The sequence below is a fragment of the Rattus norvegicus genome, chromosome 1 (genome assembly GCF_036323735.1).
Source record: "Rattus norvegicus strain BN/NHsdMcwi chromosome 1, GRCr8, whole genome shotgun sequence".
In the NCBI taxonomy this organism is placed as follows: Eukaryota; Metazoa; Chordata; class Mammalia; order Rodentia; family Muridae; genus Rattus; species Rattus norvegicus.
The window spans coordinates 214,589,875-214,604,141 of NC_086019.1; positions in this window are offsets into that span (position 1 = coordinate 214,589,875).

Consider the following 14,267-nt stretch of genomic DNA (forward strand, 5'->3'; position numbering starts at 1 on the left):
TAATTCCCTCCCACATCATCAAAAGACCTTGGTTCAGTAAGGTTCAGAAAGTAAGCAGTAGTGGTTGCACTATATAGATATGAAATACACAACCTCCTTACATATAAAACACATAAAAGAGAAATATTGTACAATAAAATGACTGCTACCAATGACAATGCATTGGATTCTTTAAAACCCCAGAGAGTGGCTATTATTTGTTCTTACCACAGAAAGGGAATATGAATCAATGTATGTCTTGGTAATCAGCTGAATTTAGTATTCTAACCACGTGTGCCTACTTTAAAATTCTATGTAGTAATGGGAATGTACAGGATCTATCAATTTAAAAAGTGAATCAAATATAAAGAACAATATCATATAGATAGGGCTTTACAAACTAAATTCATGGAGCAATATGGGGTGCAGTTTTTGTTGCTTCTAAATGAATCAGTGTTCATAGTGTCAGCACACTGCGTCTTGGACACTAACTTATATACATGTCAAGCTTAGGTTTCCTTTGTGTCATAACCAGCTTGTATTATGCCCACCTCCAAAGTTGGGGCATCTCCAGAACTCTTCATTCCATTCATGCACGCAACTTTTCTAAGTTCCTTTAAGACTTTCTGAGATTTCTCTGTTATACTCAGCCATTGAGCTGACTCTGACAACCACATGCTCAAGAAGAAATTGGAATTATAAACAATCCTTGTGTGGTCACTTTCTGTTCCAAATTTGTCCTTGACTAGTTTTATTTTTAATCCAATATCAATTGTGCATTCAGCTACACTGATAAACATACTGTGTGGTACTTTCACTGGGAAAGCCCATGTAGTAAACCTGTATTTCTTGTACGGAATGCAGATGTAGTCATATTGGTCTACCAACCCTGATTTACACAAACTCCTAATGGTGATCACAGCAGATAGATATGAGGAACATTCCAGAATCTTTGTTAGGTATAGGTATAGGAAATATTTATTCATAGTTTACTGTTTTCTAAAAACACAGAAGGTCACTTCTTGAAGACAGATTGCCCTAGACATCCCCTCTACTGAGCAGGTGCAGCAGTTAACTCTTATACAAAGATAAAAGGAAAGGAATGATGCAGGCAGAGATCGATGGCTTGAACAAGTTGAACTTCCCCTCAGTAAATACTTGTGTGCTTTCACCGTCTATGATCCACACTGCCGCCAATGCTGAAAATCACCAAATTTCCCATTTTCTTTGAAAAGAAACTCAAACAAATAGCAATCATAATGGGATCAATGTAATCTTCAAATATTTTCTTCCATGGGAAAAATATATTTCTCCAAAACTTCTATTGCCATGGCCAAATGAAACTTAGTAGCAAGGTTATTCAGAGAAATAGAGAAGATCCAATTGGTGATCCCTGACCATCTGTTTTCAGAGTTATATTTAGTCTAGTAAATGAATTGATATGCACGCTAAATTGTGAGTATCCAGTGTAACACATTAATTCCTATAAGTATGCCTAATGCAACACTTAGGATGTACTTACAGCTGAAAGAGTCAGATGCAGGTATTTACATCCAAACAATGGCCAGAAGCTGCTGACCTCTGTGGTTTAATTAAAGAAAAGCTGGAAGAAGCTGAGAAGGAAGAGGCCGACCATATAAGAAGACCAGCAGTTTCAACTAACCTGGACCCTTGAGATCTCACAGACACTGGGTCTCAAACCAGGCAGCATACACCAGGTGATGAGGTCCCCAACATATACATATATACATATACATATACATATACATATACATATACATATACATATACATATACATATACATATACATATACATATACATATTATACATATACATAAACATAAACATAAACATAAACATAAACATATACATATACATATACATATACATATACATATACATATTATACATATACATATACATATACATATACATATACATATACATATACATATACATATACATATACATATACATATACATATACATATTATACATAAACATAAACATAAACATAAACATATACATATACATATACATATACATATACATATACATATACACATTATACATATACATATACATATTATACATATACATATACATATATTATACATATACATATACATTTACATTTACATTTACATTTACACACACACACACACACACACACACACAGAGTAGAGGACAACCGTGTCTGGACTCAATCAGAGAGTCAGGGATGATGGAAGCTGGAGGGAGTAGGAAGGTCAGGTGGGGTCTGGGTGGGGGATGGGAACATCTTCTTGGAGGCAGGGGGTGAGTGTGGGGAGGGGAAGTTTGGGATGTGGAACAGTCAGAGTGTGGTGACAGTTGATCCTAGTTGGTGTCTTAGTATATTAAAGAGGCAAGAATAGAACCATCAAGTAACATCATCACAGGGAAACTGGGAATGGGAGACCATGGCTGCTCCTTTTTCTCAACACTTCCTCTTAATAGTCAGTCTCCTCTTCTAGAATCTATTTCAGTCCGAATGTGCTAAGAACTCCGAAATCCTCAGTTCTAGGATCCCATGCAAATGGTTCTTTTAATTTCTCTATTTGCATTTCTTCCTTCCTTTCTTTCTTTCCTCCTTCCTTTCCTTCCTCCCTTCCTTTCTTTCTTTCCTCCTTCCTTTTCTTCCTTCCTTTCTTTCTTTCCTCCCTCCTTTCCTTCTTTCCTTTCTTCCTTCCTTCCTTCCTTCCTTTCTTTCTTTCCTCCTTCCTTTCTTCCTTCCTTCCTTCCTTTCTTCCTTCCTATCTTCTTTTCTCTTTCCTTTCTTCCTTTCTCCTTCCTTCCTTCTATCAATTTTTAATGTAAGTGGTAAGAATAAGCCAGGCCCCACTTTTAACTATCTCCAACCCAAAATTTCCAACAGAATGTTCCTAAATTTCTTCTAAGAACTCACCAACTGTGGTGGTTTCAAAGAAAACTAGGCCAGGAGCTAGTTTAAATCTAGGCTGTAAATATTATTAAATAAATTTTTTTTAAAAAAATGAAGAAAGAAAATGAGACAGAGCTGTGTACTGCAGGAATCATACAGGGTCCATTACTGGAGAGTGAAGGAATTTATTGCCCCTGACTGTTCCTAACTTCCTGTGCCCAGAGGGCACTAGGCAGGTTCCTCTTTGGCCAGGAATGTGAGCAGAAGTGAAGGTCTGCCCTGAGATTTCAGACATGTCTGCACTTCTGAGAGTCCAGCTCTCTCCCCCACAGATTTGGGTGCAGAGAGCTGTGGAACCAGTTCAGCTCCAGGCACAGGCAGAAACCCAAAGGGTCCTGTGTGAATTTTATTATTTTTGTGTAGATATTCATAAGGGAAATTGGTCTGAATTTTCCTCTTTTGTTGGGTCATTGTGTGGTTTAAGTATAAGTGTAATTGTAGCTTCATAGAACAAATTTGGTAGTGCTCCTTCTGTTTCTATTCTGTGGAATAGATTAGGCAGTATTGGAAGGGGCTAAAAGGCAGTTTCCTAGGAACCAAGTGAACCAGCAAATGGCAGGACCAGAGAACCACAAGAGACCAAGGCTGAGGCCCAAATGTCTAGAGCCCCTGCTGAGAAGCAAAGCCATTTCCAGATAGAGAGTGGAGAAACTAGAGACTCAGGCACTTGCCAAGTTATGGCAAGCTGGCAAACCCATGGTGGCTCACAGAAAGTTCCAATACTAACCATTCTACGGTCCATGGAACATGCCATTGCTGAGAAATTCTTACCCAGCATAGGCTTAGCAACTTCCCAGAGCTGGGGCAAGTAGTCCCAGCTCCAGGATGGTACCTATAAGGATGAATCTCTGCTTTCATGTGATGGTAAACAATAGCCTAGCTCAAGGTTGTACGTGGGCCCAGGACAATGTAGAAATGGGCACCAGCCTAAAAGGTACTGCTACTGCTCAGAAGACAGATGCTACTGTCAGAATTGGGCAGAGGGATGGGCCAATTTGAGGAGACAGTGCCATTTTCCACTTCCATATTTAAGTGGAGCTACAGAAAGAAAACCAGAGTTTGCAGGCTGGATATGTGGAAAGATATAGTGTAAATTTGGTTTGTCATGGAATATCTTGGTCTCTCCATCTATGTTAATTGAGTTTTGCTGGATATAGTAATTTGGATTGACATTTGTGTTCTCTTAGGGTCTGTATGACATCTGCCCAGGATCTTCTAGCTTTCATAGTCTCTGGAGTGTAGTCTGGTATAGTTTTAATAGATCTGCCTTTATTCATTATTTGATCTTTTTCCCTTAGTTTTTAATATTCTTTCTTTCACACATTTTGTCTATTTTGTGACAGCAAGAATTTCTTTTCTGTTCCAATCTATTTGAAGTTGGGTAGGCTTTTTGTGTGTACATGGACATTATTTCTTTAGGTTATGGAAGTTTTTCTCTGTAATTTTCATGAAAGTATTTACTGACCCTTTATATTTGGAACATTTGCTCTCTTCTATACCTACTATCTGTAAGTTTGGTATTCATATTGTGTACTAAATTTCCTGCATGCTTTGGCATAGGAGATTTTTGCATATTGCATTTTCTTGACTGTTGTGTCAATATTTTCTATGGTATCTTCTGCCCCTGAGAGTCTCTCTTCTATCTCTTGTATTCTGTTGGTGATGCTTACGTCTATGATCCCTGATCTCTTTCATAGGTTTTCTATCTCCACGTTTGTCTCCCTTTGTGATTTCTTTATTGTTTCTATTTCCATTTTGGATCCTGGATGATTTTCTCCAATACTTGTTTTGTGTGTGTGTGTGTGTGTGTGTGTGTGTGTGTGTGTGTGTGTGTGTGTGTGTTTTCCTGTAACTTCTTAAGAGATTTTTGTGTTTCCTCTTTAAGGGCTTCTACTTCTTTCCCTGTGTTGTCTTATATTTCTTTTGTGTCCTTCTTAAGAGTCCACTATCATCATCATGAAATGATTTTAAATCCAAATCTGCTTTTCTGATGTGTTAGGGTGTCCAGCACCTGCTGTGGTAGAGAACTGTGTTCTGATTATGCCAAGTATACTTGGTTTCTGTTGCTTAAATTCTTGTGCTTACCACTTGCCATCTGGTTATCTCTGATGTTAGTTGGTCTTACTGTCTCTGACTGCAGCTTGTTTCTCCTGTGGGCCTGCGAGCCTATTTTCTTAGTTGTGAGAGCACTCCTGGGAGACCAGTTTCCTCAAGGCAAGCTTGGGGTCCAGAGGGCTGTGGGACAGCCTTAGCTCTGGGCACAGATGGAGATCATCAGGGTCCTGTCCCAGACTGCTCCAAAGTTCCTATGACCTGTAGGTTCCTGACAGGTCCCTCTTTGGATATTTAGTGGAGATAAAGTGAGGTCTTACCCATAGGGTTATGAGGGAGAGTGTGCCTGTGAAACCAGCACTCTCTGGGCAGATTTGGGAATGGAGGGCTGTGGTACCACCTTAGGTCTGGGCACAGATAGACATTGTAAGGGTCCAGTCCCCGGCTACTCCAAGGTTCCTATACCCTGTGTGCTCTGGAAGGTCCCTCTTCGGACAGTTAGTCCAGTGCAAGTAGACTCTTATCTGTTGGTTTAGGAGTGAGAGCACTCCTGGGAGACCAGCTTTCTCCAGGCAGGTTTTGGGTCCTAAGGGCTGGGCACTACCTTAGCTCTGGGCACAAATGGTGACCAGGCTAGGATGAGGGTCTTAATGCCCACACCCACAGTGCCACACCAAAAAGGCCACACATCCTAATAGTGCCACTCCCTGGGCCAATCCTATGAACAACCACAGACATATAAAGAGATCCAGAGGTGATGTTGGGTTAAACAATTATGAGACTCCACAGTAATGGGCAGAAGCCTCAAAAGCCAATTCCAAACAAAATCGCTTGGCCATGAAAGTGACCCAAGGCTTCAACTCCAACAAGCAAAAGTGTGAAGAGCTTTCACAACCACTTTTGTAGATATATAGAACCTACAGAGTTTTATTAGTGTTGCTCATGATGTAGGGCTGTCCACTGCAGGACAGGTAACATGAAAGAGGCCCATCCAATAGAAAACTGACTTCCTCTCCCTTCACAACTTTCTATAGCCTGAAATTTCTCAACTAAGTGTAGGGCCTTGTGAGTGTCCTCACCATCACAGTAGAACATTGAATACTCTGGTCTTCTGCAAGATTGTGTATGTTACCACAGGTATTGACATTTCCTCTGTGATAAGCAGAGTTACATTTTCCCATTTTTCTCTCTGAACTCTGGCTCTTACTATCTCTCCATCTTTCCTGAGCTATCTATGTTAACTAAGTCCGTTGCAAAAAAAATTTGAGGGACAAGGGTTGGATTAATCTATGGGTATTTGTACAAGATTTAAAAGGTAATTAGATACTGTATCTATTAAACAGAATGATAATATTCTCCCCCAGTGTCAGTGATCTCTCCAGCCACAGGTTCATGGTCAGATTATCAATACAGACATGGGCTCCCTTTTGTTGAGTGGACCTTGAATACACCAATTGTAGTTATCTTCCACCAACCATTCAACATAGGTACTTTGAATGGAAAACTGGGACAGGGATAAAAGAAGAATGGAGCCAAGACAAAGTTCCGATCAAGGTTCAACTTTATTGCAAAGCAGCAGGCTTATAAAGGCAAAAACCATAAGCCCAAACCTAGAAATGTCTGATGACAAAAATCGCCTCATGTTGGCAGCCAATGGCATAGGTTTCCATTTCTTTTCCTTGCTCTCTCTTACCAGGCCAAAAGCAAAACTCCCGACTCAAAGACTTTATAGCAAGCTGGATGGGATCACGGGTTTCCTGATTTCCTTAATTTATCTATAAAAAGGTCAGCATAAAGATGACCATCCCTGTGTTAGTTTGGCCTGTCCTTGTAGGCTCTTACCGTTTATTGACTATCCAGTCATCAACTACTGAATCCTTCTAGACATTATTGAGTCTCAAGCTTCAACTGAGCAAATCACACATTAGCAGGACTTGGTCTGTATTCAGACATTGATCTCAGAGGTCCATCACACTATTAATGGTCTTCTGATGAGACAGTCATTGTCTATACTGTATTTTCCACAGAACAAGAGAAGGAAATATAAACCACCATCCCACTCCCAATTAGGACATAAGTAACAATCCAAGTGGGATCAACGAGCTTCTTAATGTAACAAAACTAGCCAATCTCCTCAGTTCTAAAGAACTAGTTTTAACTAAAAATGGAGTAGGGCAGAAAGAGTGATAGTGTGGGTCACAATCAAAATTTGTCATCAGCCCAAGAGTCTCAACCTTTTCTGCCAAAAGGTCAATAGCATAATTGGGAAAAGATGCACAAGGGACCACAAATCTCCAGTCATCATCATTGGAGGTTGCATGAGGATCAGGAGCTTACTGGCCACATCATCCCTCTGCCAAAAAAACAAAAACAAAAACAAAAAACAAAAAACAAAAACAAAAACAAAAAACAAAAAACAAAAACAAACAAACAAACAAACAACAAAAAAAAATGCTCTGGCAGCCAGCAGATAAAGTTTTAACCTTTTTTTTTCTTTTGAACATGAAACTCAGAGCAACAATCATGCAACACAACAAAAACACAGAAATAAACTGGCAGATATGTACAGGCTGGCTTGATAGGGACAGAAAATAGAGGGAAAAGAACTAGTGTGCCAAAGGAACCCAGATATCTTACATAAGGGAAACAGAACTAAGCACTCCTCAAGTGGGAGGCAGAGAGGAAGCAGGATGTTTCCTGACCTCTTCCTGTCCATACGAGAGCTCTGGAACAGCTTGTGTTCATGTTCCTTCTCCTGTGCCAAAGCATCCTCAGATAGGTGGGGAGGAATGCTTTTTTTCAAACCCATTCCTATTTCAAGTCTCCAGACTAAACTATCTCTAATCGGGCTACAAAGACTTAAGCATCTATGAAAATTATCTTTGCTCCTCTGTTCAGGGAGATCCTGTGTGGACCACACTGCAGCATATATCAGTGGTAGGACAGGAACATAGGCCCAGTACACTTCACCATGTGGGGAAACCATAATCATCATCAGTAAGGGAATCAGCATCAAGGTGGAATTTTTCCATTTGTGAAACTAGCCTTTCAGGCAACCACCCAGCCCCATTTTCTTCCTGTGAAAAAACACAAACATGCCCTCTTTCCCATATGAGTACAAGTTCAGGTCCATTCCATGTATTGGGTATAGAGGGTCCCTTCATTTGACCATAGCATAGTTCTTGGATATTTCTGGATGCCAATGTAGGTCAGCTGTGGAATACCCCTGCTTGTCAATTTGTAAAAAATTCAAAATAAAAAAGATAAATGTAAGATGGGCTTTGGGAGATATAGGGGGTATAACTCCCCCCTTTTTGTTTCATTCAACCAAGTTTTCAAGGTGCCATTGGCATGCTCCACTATTCCTTGTCCCATTGGATTATAGGGAATTCCAGTTTTATGTTGGATGCCCAACTCTTTACAAAAGGCACCAGATTCTTTGCCCATGTATACTGATCCATTATATGTTTTAATCAGTTTTGTTAATTGCATAATATTAAAGGCCTATAGACAATGATCTATAAAATTTCAGGAGGCTTCTTCAGTATGCAGGGAAGCAAGAATGAACCCTGAGCATGTGTCAATGGAAATATGCACATATTTTAGTGTGACAAAACTCTGGATAATGAGTAACATCCATTTGCCAAATTTGATTTGGAGCTAATCCTCCAGAATTGACTCCCAGGTAGGGAACAGGAGCAAGCAATGGACATTTAGGACTTTGTTTTATTATGATCCTGGCCTGTTCTTTGGTGATCTTGTGTCTAAGCTGAAATGTGTAGGTAGACAAATGAAATTTCTCATGATCTTTTAAAGCCAATGAAACAAGGTCCTGTTGCACTCTTTCTCCCACTAATGCTTGATCTATAGTAGCAGTGCCTTTGACCAGGGAGCCTGGCAATCCCGAATTGGCCTGCAGATGACCCATATGAAATGGTTCCTTCCTTGCCAAATATAGGCCTGGATTTTATCAAACGAGGATCTAGCAGGATATTAACTTCGAGACTCCCACAGGTTTCTAATAGAGGCATCAATGTACCCATATACAAACTATCGGTATAAAAATTAAAGGCTTCTAATATAATATAAAACACTAATAAAATGGCTGATAATTCAGTCAATTGGGCAGACAATCCAGGAGTGTCAATCATCACAATCTTATCTTCCGCATAATAACTAGCTCCACCTTTAGAAGTTCCATCAGAAAACATCAGAATTGCATTATTAAAAGGAACTAAAGAGGTTACTTTAGGAAAAAGAACCTCATGAAATGTCAAGCATTTTATTAATTTATCTCGAAGGTAACATGATTATCTATCTGTATGGGAAAGCCAATTTGAACAAGCAAACAAGCATCACTATGCTGTTACAACCATTCATTCTCCTCTACAGTATAAGGTTACACAACAGTATCAGGTTCTTTTCCAAAATAAGCAAGAGAGTAACATCTGCCCAGCACAATCACTTCAGCAATGGTTGCATAATAAGCAACTGTGTGTTTCTTAAACGAGGTCCTAAGATGAACCCACATAAAAGGAACATTCTGCCATTACATTGCAGTAGGCAAACAGGGAGTGGGAATGCAAGCAAATATAGAGGTCGATTATAATCAAGATAGGACAAAAAAATTGCTGTTGAATGTCCTGCTCCACAAGCTGGAAAGCAGCCAGGCCTTCCGTCATTAAATTTTTGGGTATTATAGAATGTGCATGACCTCTCAAAATATCAAACAAATGTGGCCTCAACTGTCCTGTAGTTAATTTCAAATAGGGTGGAATTAATTAATAATTAATTATTAATATCTCCTAATAATTTTTGAAAACATTTCATGTCTTTAGTTGATCTCATCTTACGGCTACCTTTTTTTTACAAGTGATGGCTTTATCACCTAATTGAAACATTCGTATTTATAGGGTTCTTGCATGTGACTCTTTCTGGATCTATCTGTAATCCCTTTGCTGACAAATATTTCTTCAAGTCCTTAAAACATAATAAGGCTTCCTGGGGATCACTGCCATCAGTAAGATGTCATCCCTATAATAAATGATGTACAACTGTGGCCATGATTTTCTAATGGGAAAAATAGCTGATGCCACGAACGTCTGGCATAAAGTAGGATTATTAGTCACTCCTTGGGGCAACACCCCACAATGATACCATTTCAAGGGCTCCCTGAAGTTGCTAGAGTACACACTGAAAGCAGAACGCTCACAATCCTCAGGATGTAATGCAATAGTAATAAAAGCAATCTTTAAGATCTATAACTATTTTATAATACTGTTTAGGTATAGTTGTAGGAGAGGGTAGGCCAGACTGCAAAGTCCCCATCTTCATCATAGTGAAATTAACTTTTCTAAGATCTTGCAGCACACACCATTTTCCTGACTTTTTCTTTTTCATACAAAAATTGGAGTATTCCAGGGTGAATTGGATTCTACAATTGGAGGTGACCAGCCTCCAATTCTCCTGCACTATCAAGCCTGAATTTCTGCACAAAGGGGAAATGTAGCCTGGTAATCTCAGTTCTATAAGGGTGTATTGTTGTTGTAATTATATAAAAATAAAACGGTAAAGTTTGGTCTTTTACCCTGCTAGGTCCTACACCTCATTGCCCCAGATATCTGCTAGATATCTTGGCAGAAACACAGCCCAGCCCCACACTTTCCTACATTCAAACCCTCACATAAGAGAACACACAACACAGTAATCTTAGATCCAATTGGTAAGATATAATTGCCCACTTAAACATACAAAGCCCAGTACCATCTATCCCTTACACCTTTTATTTGCCAGGTCTCCAGCTTCTCCTTCTCCCACAACGACTCCTCGCTTCTCCCCTCTCTCCATCTCCTGTCTCCTCTAACTCTTCTCAGTTGCCCATCGTGTGTCTAAACAGTCCCTTTCCCACTTTTTTCATTACTCACTCTCCCAACTATATCAACTCTTCCATGCTTTAGTTTCTCCTTCTCCCACAACGACTCCTAGCTTCTCCCCTCTCCATCTCCTGTCTCCTCTAACTCTTCTCAGTTCCCCATCGTGTCTCTAAACTGTCCCTTTCCCCTTTTTTCTTTACTCACTCTCCCAACTATATCAACTCTTCAATCCTTTCCCCCCTGCTCAGGTTCTACTGGCTCAACTGTCACCAACTGTCTTCTCTCACCCTATTCTCTGAATCTAATCCCCCTCTCGCTCCTGACTCCTCCCTCTGCCCAAATCTAGCGCTCTTGCCTTTATTTTACAAATTCAGAGAGAACTCCAAGGCAAACCACAACAGTGTATAGCATCTCTATAAGCAGCATTTGCATTTTCATAGGCTAATTGCTTGACAAAAGGAACACCCGCTGTGGATCTCCAAAAATTCTGCCAGCTGCATTTAACAAATGGCCCCCAATTTCTTTTAAAAAAACTCATAAGTGCCCTAATTTATATTAGACAGGCTACCACTTAAATCCCCTTTTGTAGGTAATTGAATCCAGGAATGGCTCACAGCCACTGCAATTTGAGCATATATTCCTGACCAGCAGGCCAAACTGATTGCCATTACCCTCATGAGTCTTATCCCAGGAGCATATTAAGATCTCCATTAGCATTTCCAGCTTGTGTATGCATTGTGGCAGTGCTTCAGCTGGCTTCTCACCACTCAGAACTCCATAGCAGATGTCCCCAGCAAAGGTGACTTTACATATGGCTTTCCAATCAAATGGGTTTACATTTGGCTTTACCACCGCATCTCACAGTGGGGTGGACATATCACGCAACCACTGCTTCATTTTCTTGATTACTTTAAATTCCAAGTAATGATACTGTCTAACTCTATTGCCCTGTTGTTGATCCACTATTTCAAGCTCAAGAAAAGCTAGGATTTCTAAAGTATCCTGTCCTTTATGGGCCTGAACTAGCGCCTTTTCCAGCAGGAAGTGGCAAACGAGAGCCTGATTTTCTTCTTTTCTTACCTTGAATTAAATTTTCCAACTCCTGCAATTCATTAGTTAATTTTATTAATTGGATTTCTAACTCTAATTTGCAAACCTGTGTTTCACCTTTGGCAGAGTCTTTCTGTCCTGCTCTGACTATGGGGAAAGCCGTAGGTGGTGCAGAAGGAGCAGAAGGAGGCCAATCTCCATTATGATATTTAGCTGCTGCTTCTTCCGTATCAGCTTCCTTTCCTGGATCTAATTTATCATCATTTAATTTCAAATCCTCTAATGCTGCCCATAGAGGTTTATAGGGCCCATCCTTGACTGAATTAGCTTTGGAAGCAGCTTTCTCAGACAAACACTCCTCCTTGAGCTCAAGTAATTGTTCCTATGCTAACACCAAAATACAAGAAATTTCCCTATCTTTATAATCATCAAAGGCATCTCTTACAATTACCCCAAAACAGAATGTAGTAGGATCAGCCTGTGCATTTCTTAGCACCGCTTTGACTCTTTCCCAAATAGCTGTATCCAAAGTCCCCTCTTCTGGAAACCAATGGCAGTATAAATCTGCCTAGGCTAAAAATGTTTCTATGATTTGTCATTTAATCCCTGCTCCTCTCATTTTTAATTACCCTTTCAGGGTAAGTAAAAGCCTGCTTACTGTTGCCATTTTCCATTGCACTGCTACACCCTTGCAGACAAGCAGCGCCCAGTACTTGCCTGTCAAACACTTTCACTTTGCCCACCAAAGTTCTTTGATCTTTGCAGTGTTCCTCAGAAGGTCCACTGTCTTCAAGCCCCATGTTGAGGCACCATCTGTAGTCAATTCTCAACTACAGTCAACATAGGTGCCTTGAATGGGGATCTGGGATTTAAAGAATGGACGAAAGAAGAATGGAGCCAAGACAAAGTTCTGATCAAGGCTCAGCAAAGCAGCAGGGTTATAAAGGCAAAAACCATAAGTCCAACCCCATAAATGACTGATGATATAAATCACCTCATGCTGGCAGTCAATGGCATAGATTTCCATTCCTTGGCCACAGTCTCTCTTAAGCAGAACTCCCAACTCATATGAAGAAATTCCACCAAGTGCTGTGATAGTAAAAATACGTGATGCAACAACACCTGTTTTGTAGGTCAGGGCAGAACCTCCACACCAAACTGCTATTGGTTACCACCAAATCATTAATGACTTCTGAGGACAAATATTTTTGAGCTACTTCTTATATTAGTTTTGAAGGACCCTAGGAGCTTTCACCAGCCTTAAACCTACCACCTCAGGTCAAGACTAGGCCAAGTACCAGCTTCCTGACTCAGTTCAAGGCTAGGCCAAGTTCCATTCTCCACCCACAGTTCTTGGGTGGAGCAGGACCTGTCTTGAAAAACTACAGAATGTACTGACTGGGACCTGAGCCTCTGGTCCCAGATAGAGTTTTCATGCCTGTCATATGCTTGCTAGCCAATGGATAGAAAGGTCAAGATGCTTAGCCAATAAGTTTAAATTTTAACCTTGCTGATGAAACCTGTACCCCTAAAAAGTATAAAAACTGCTTGTTATAGCCATTCAGGGTTGACTTTCAGTCATTTGATATAAGGGATAATTGAGGGTCAATGCGGATGCATCTGAAAAATAAACCTCTTGCATTTGTATCAAACTCCGTTCTCACGTCACAAGTGTGGGGGGCGTCTCCCAGTAGTTAAATCTCACTTTGAGTCCTATATTTGGTGCATTGGTTGGGAGGCCAGATTCCCCAATGAGGTCGTGAGGAACAGTGGTCCAAGGAACAGCTGGAGCTTGATGTCAGGTACTGCAGTTGTCTGTATCCTGTTGTCTGTATTCATTTTGTCTGTCTTGCTTTTGGTTTGCTTGAAAACATCTGTAAGGCTTGGAGAGCCTCTGGCCTGATGCAGTCACATTTCAGCTGGAAGACATGCCTTAAGGTTGTGACCACAGAGAGTCTGGAGGATGCTTCAGCATCCCCTCCCCCTCTGCTGGAGGGAATTGGGAGGACTCTGCTTTTTTTGAAACCTGTTAGACTCCATACCAGCATAAGTTGGCTGAGTCCGCTGATTACCTGGTTCCTGTGCCTATGGAAGGACAATCTGTCTGTGTTGATTCTCTCTCTCTCTCTCTCTCTCTCTCTCTCTCTCTCTCTCTCTCTCTCTCTCTCTCTCTCCCATTTCAGTACTGGCAGGAGTCAACAGGGTTTGGACCCCTTCCCAAGCCCAGAGTAAATTTGAAAGTGGAGGGAACCACACCCAACCCTTGGCGAATACTGGGACCCAACACTGGGTCCTCCTCAAAGCTGATGGTCCAGTCTCCAGCAAAAACATTCCTGGGTCTAAGAGGCC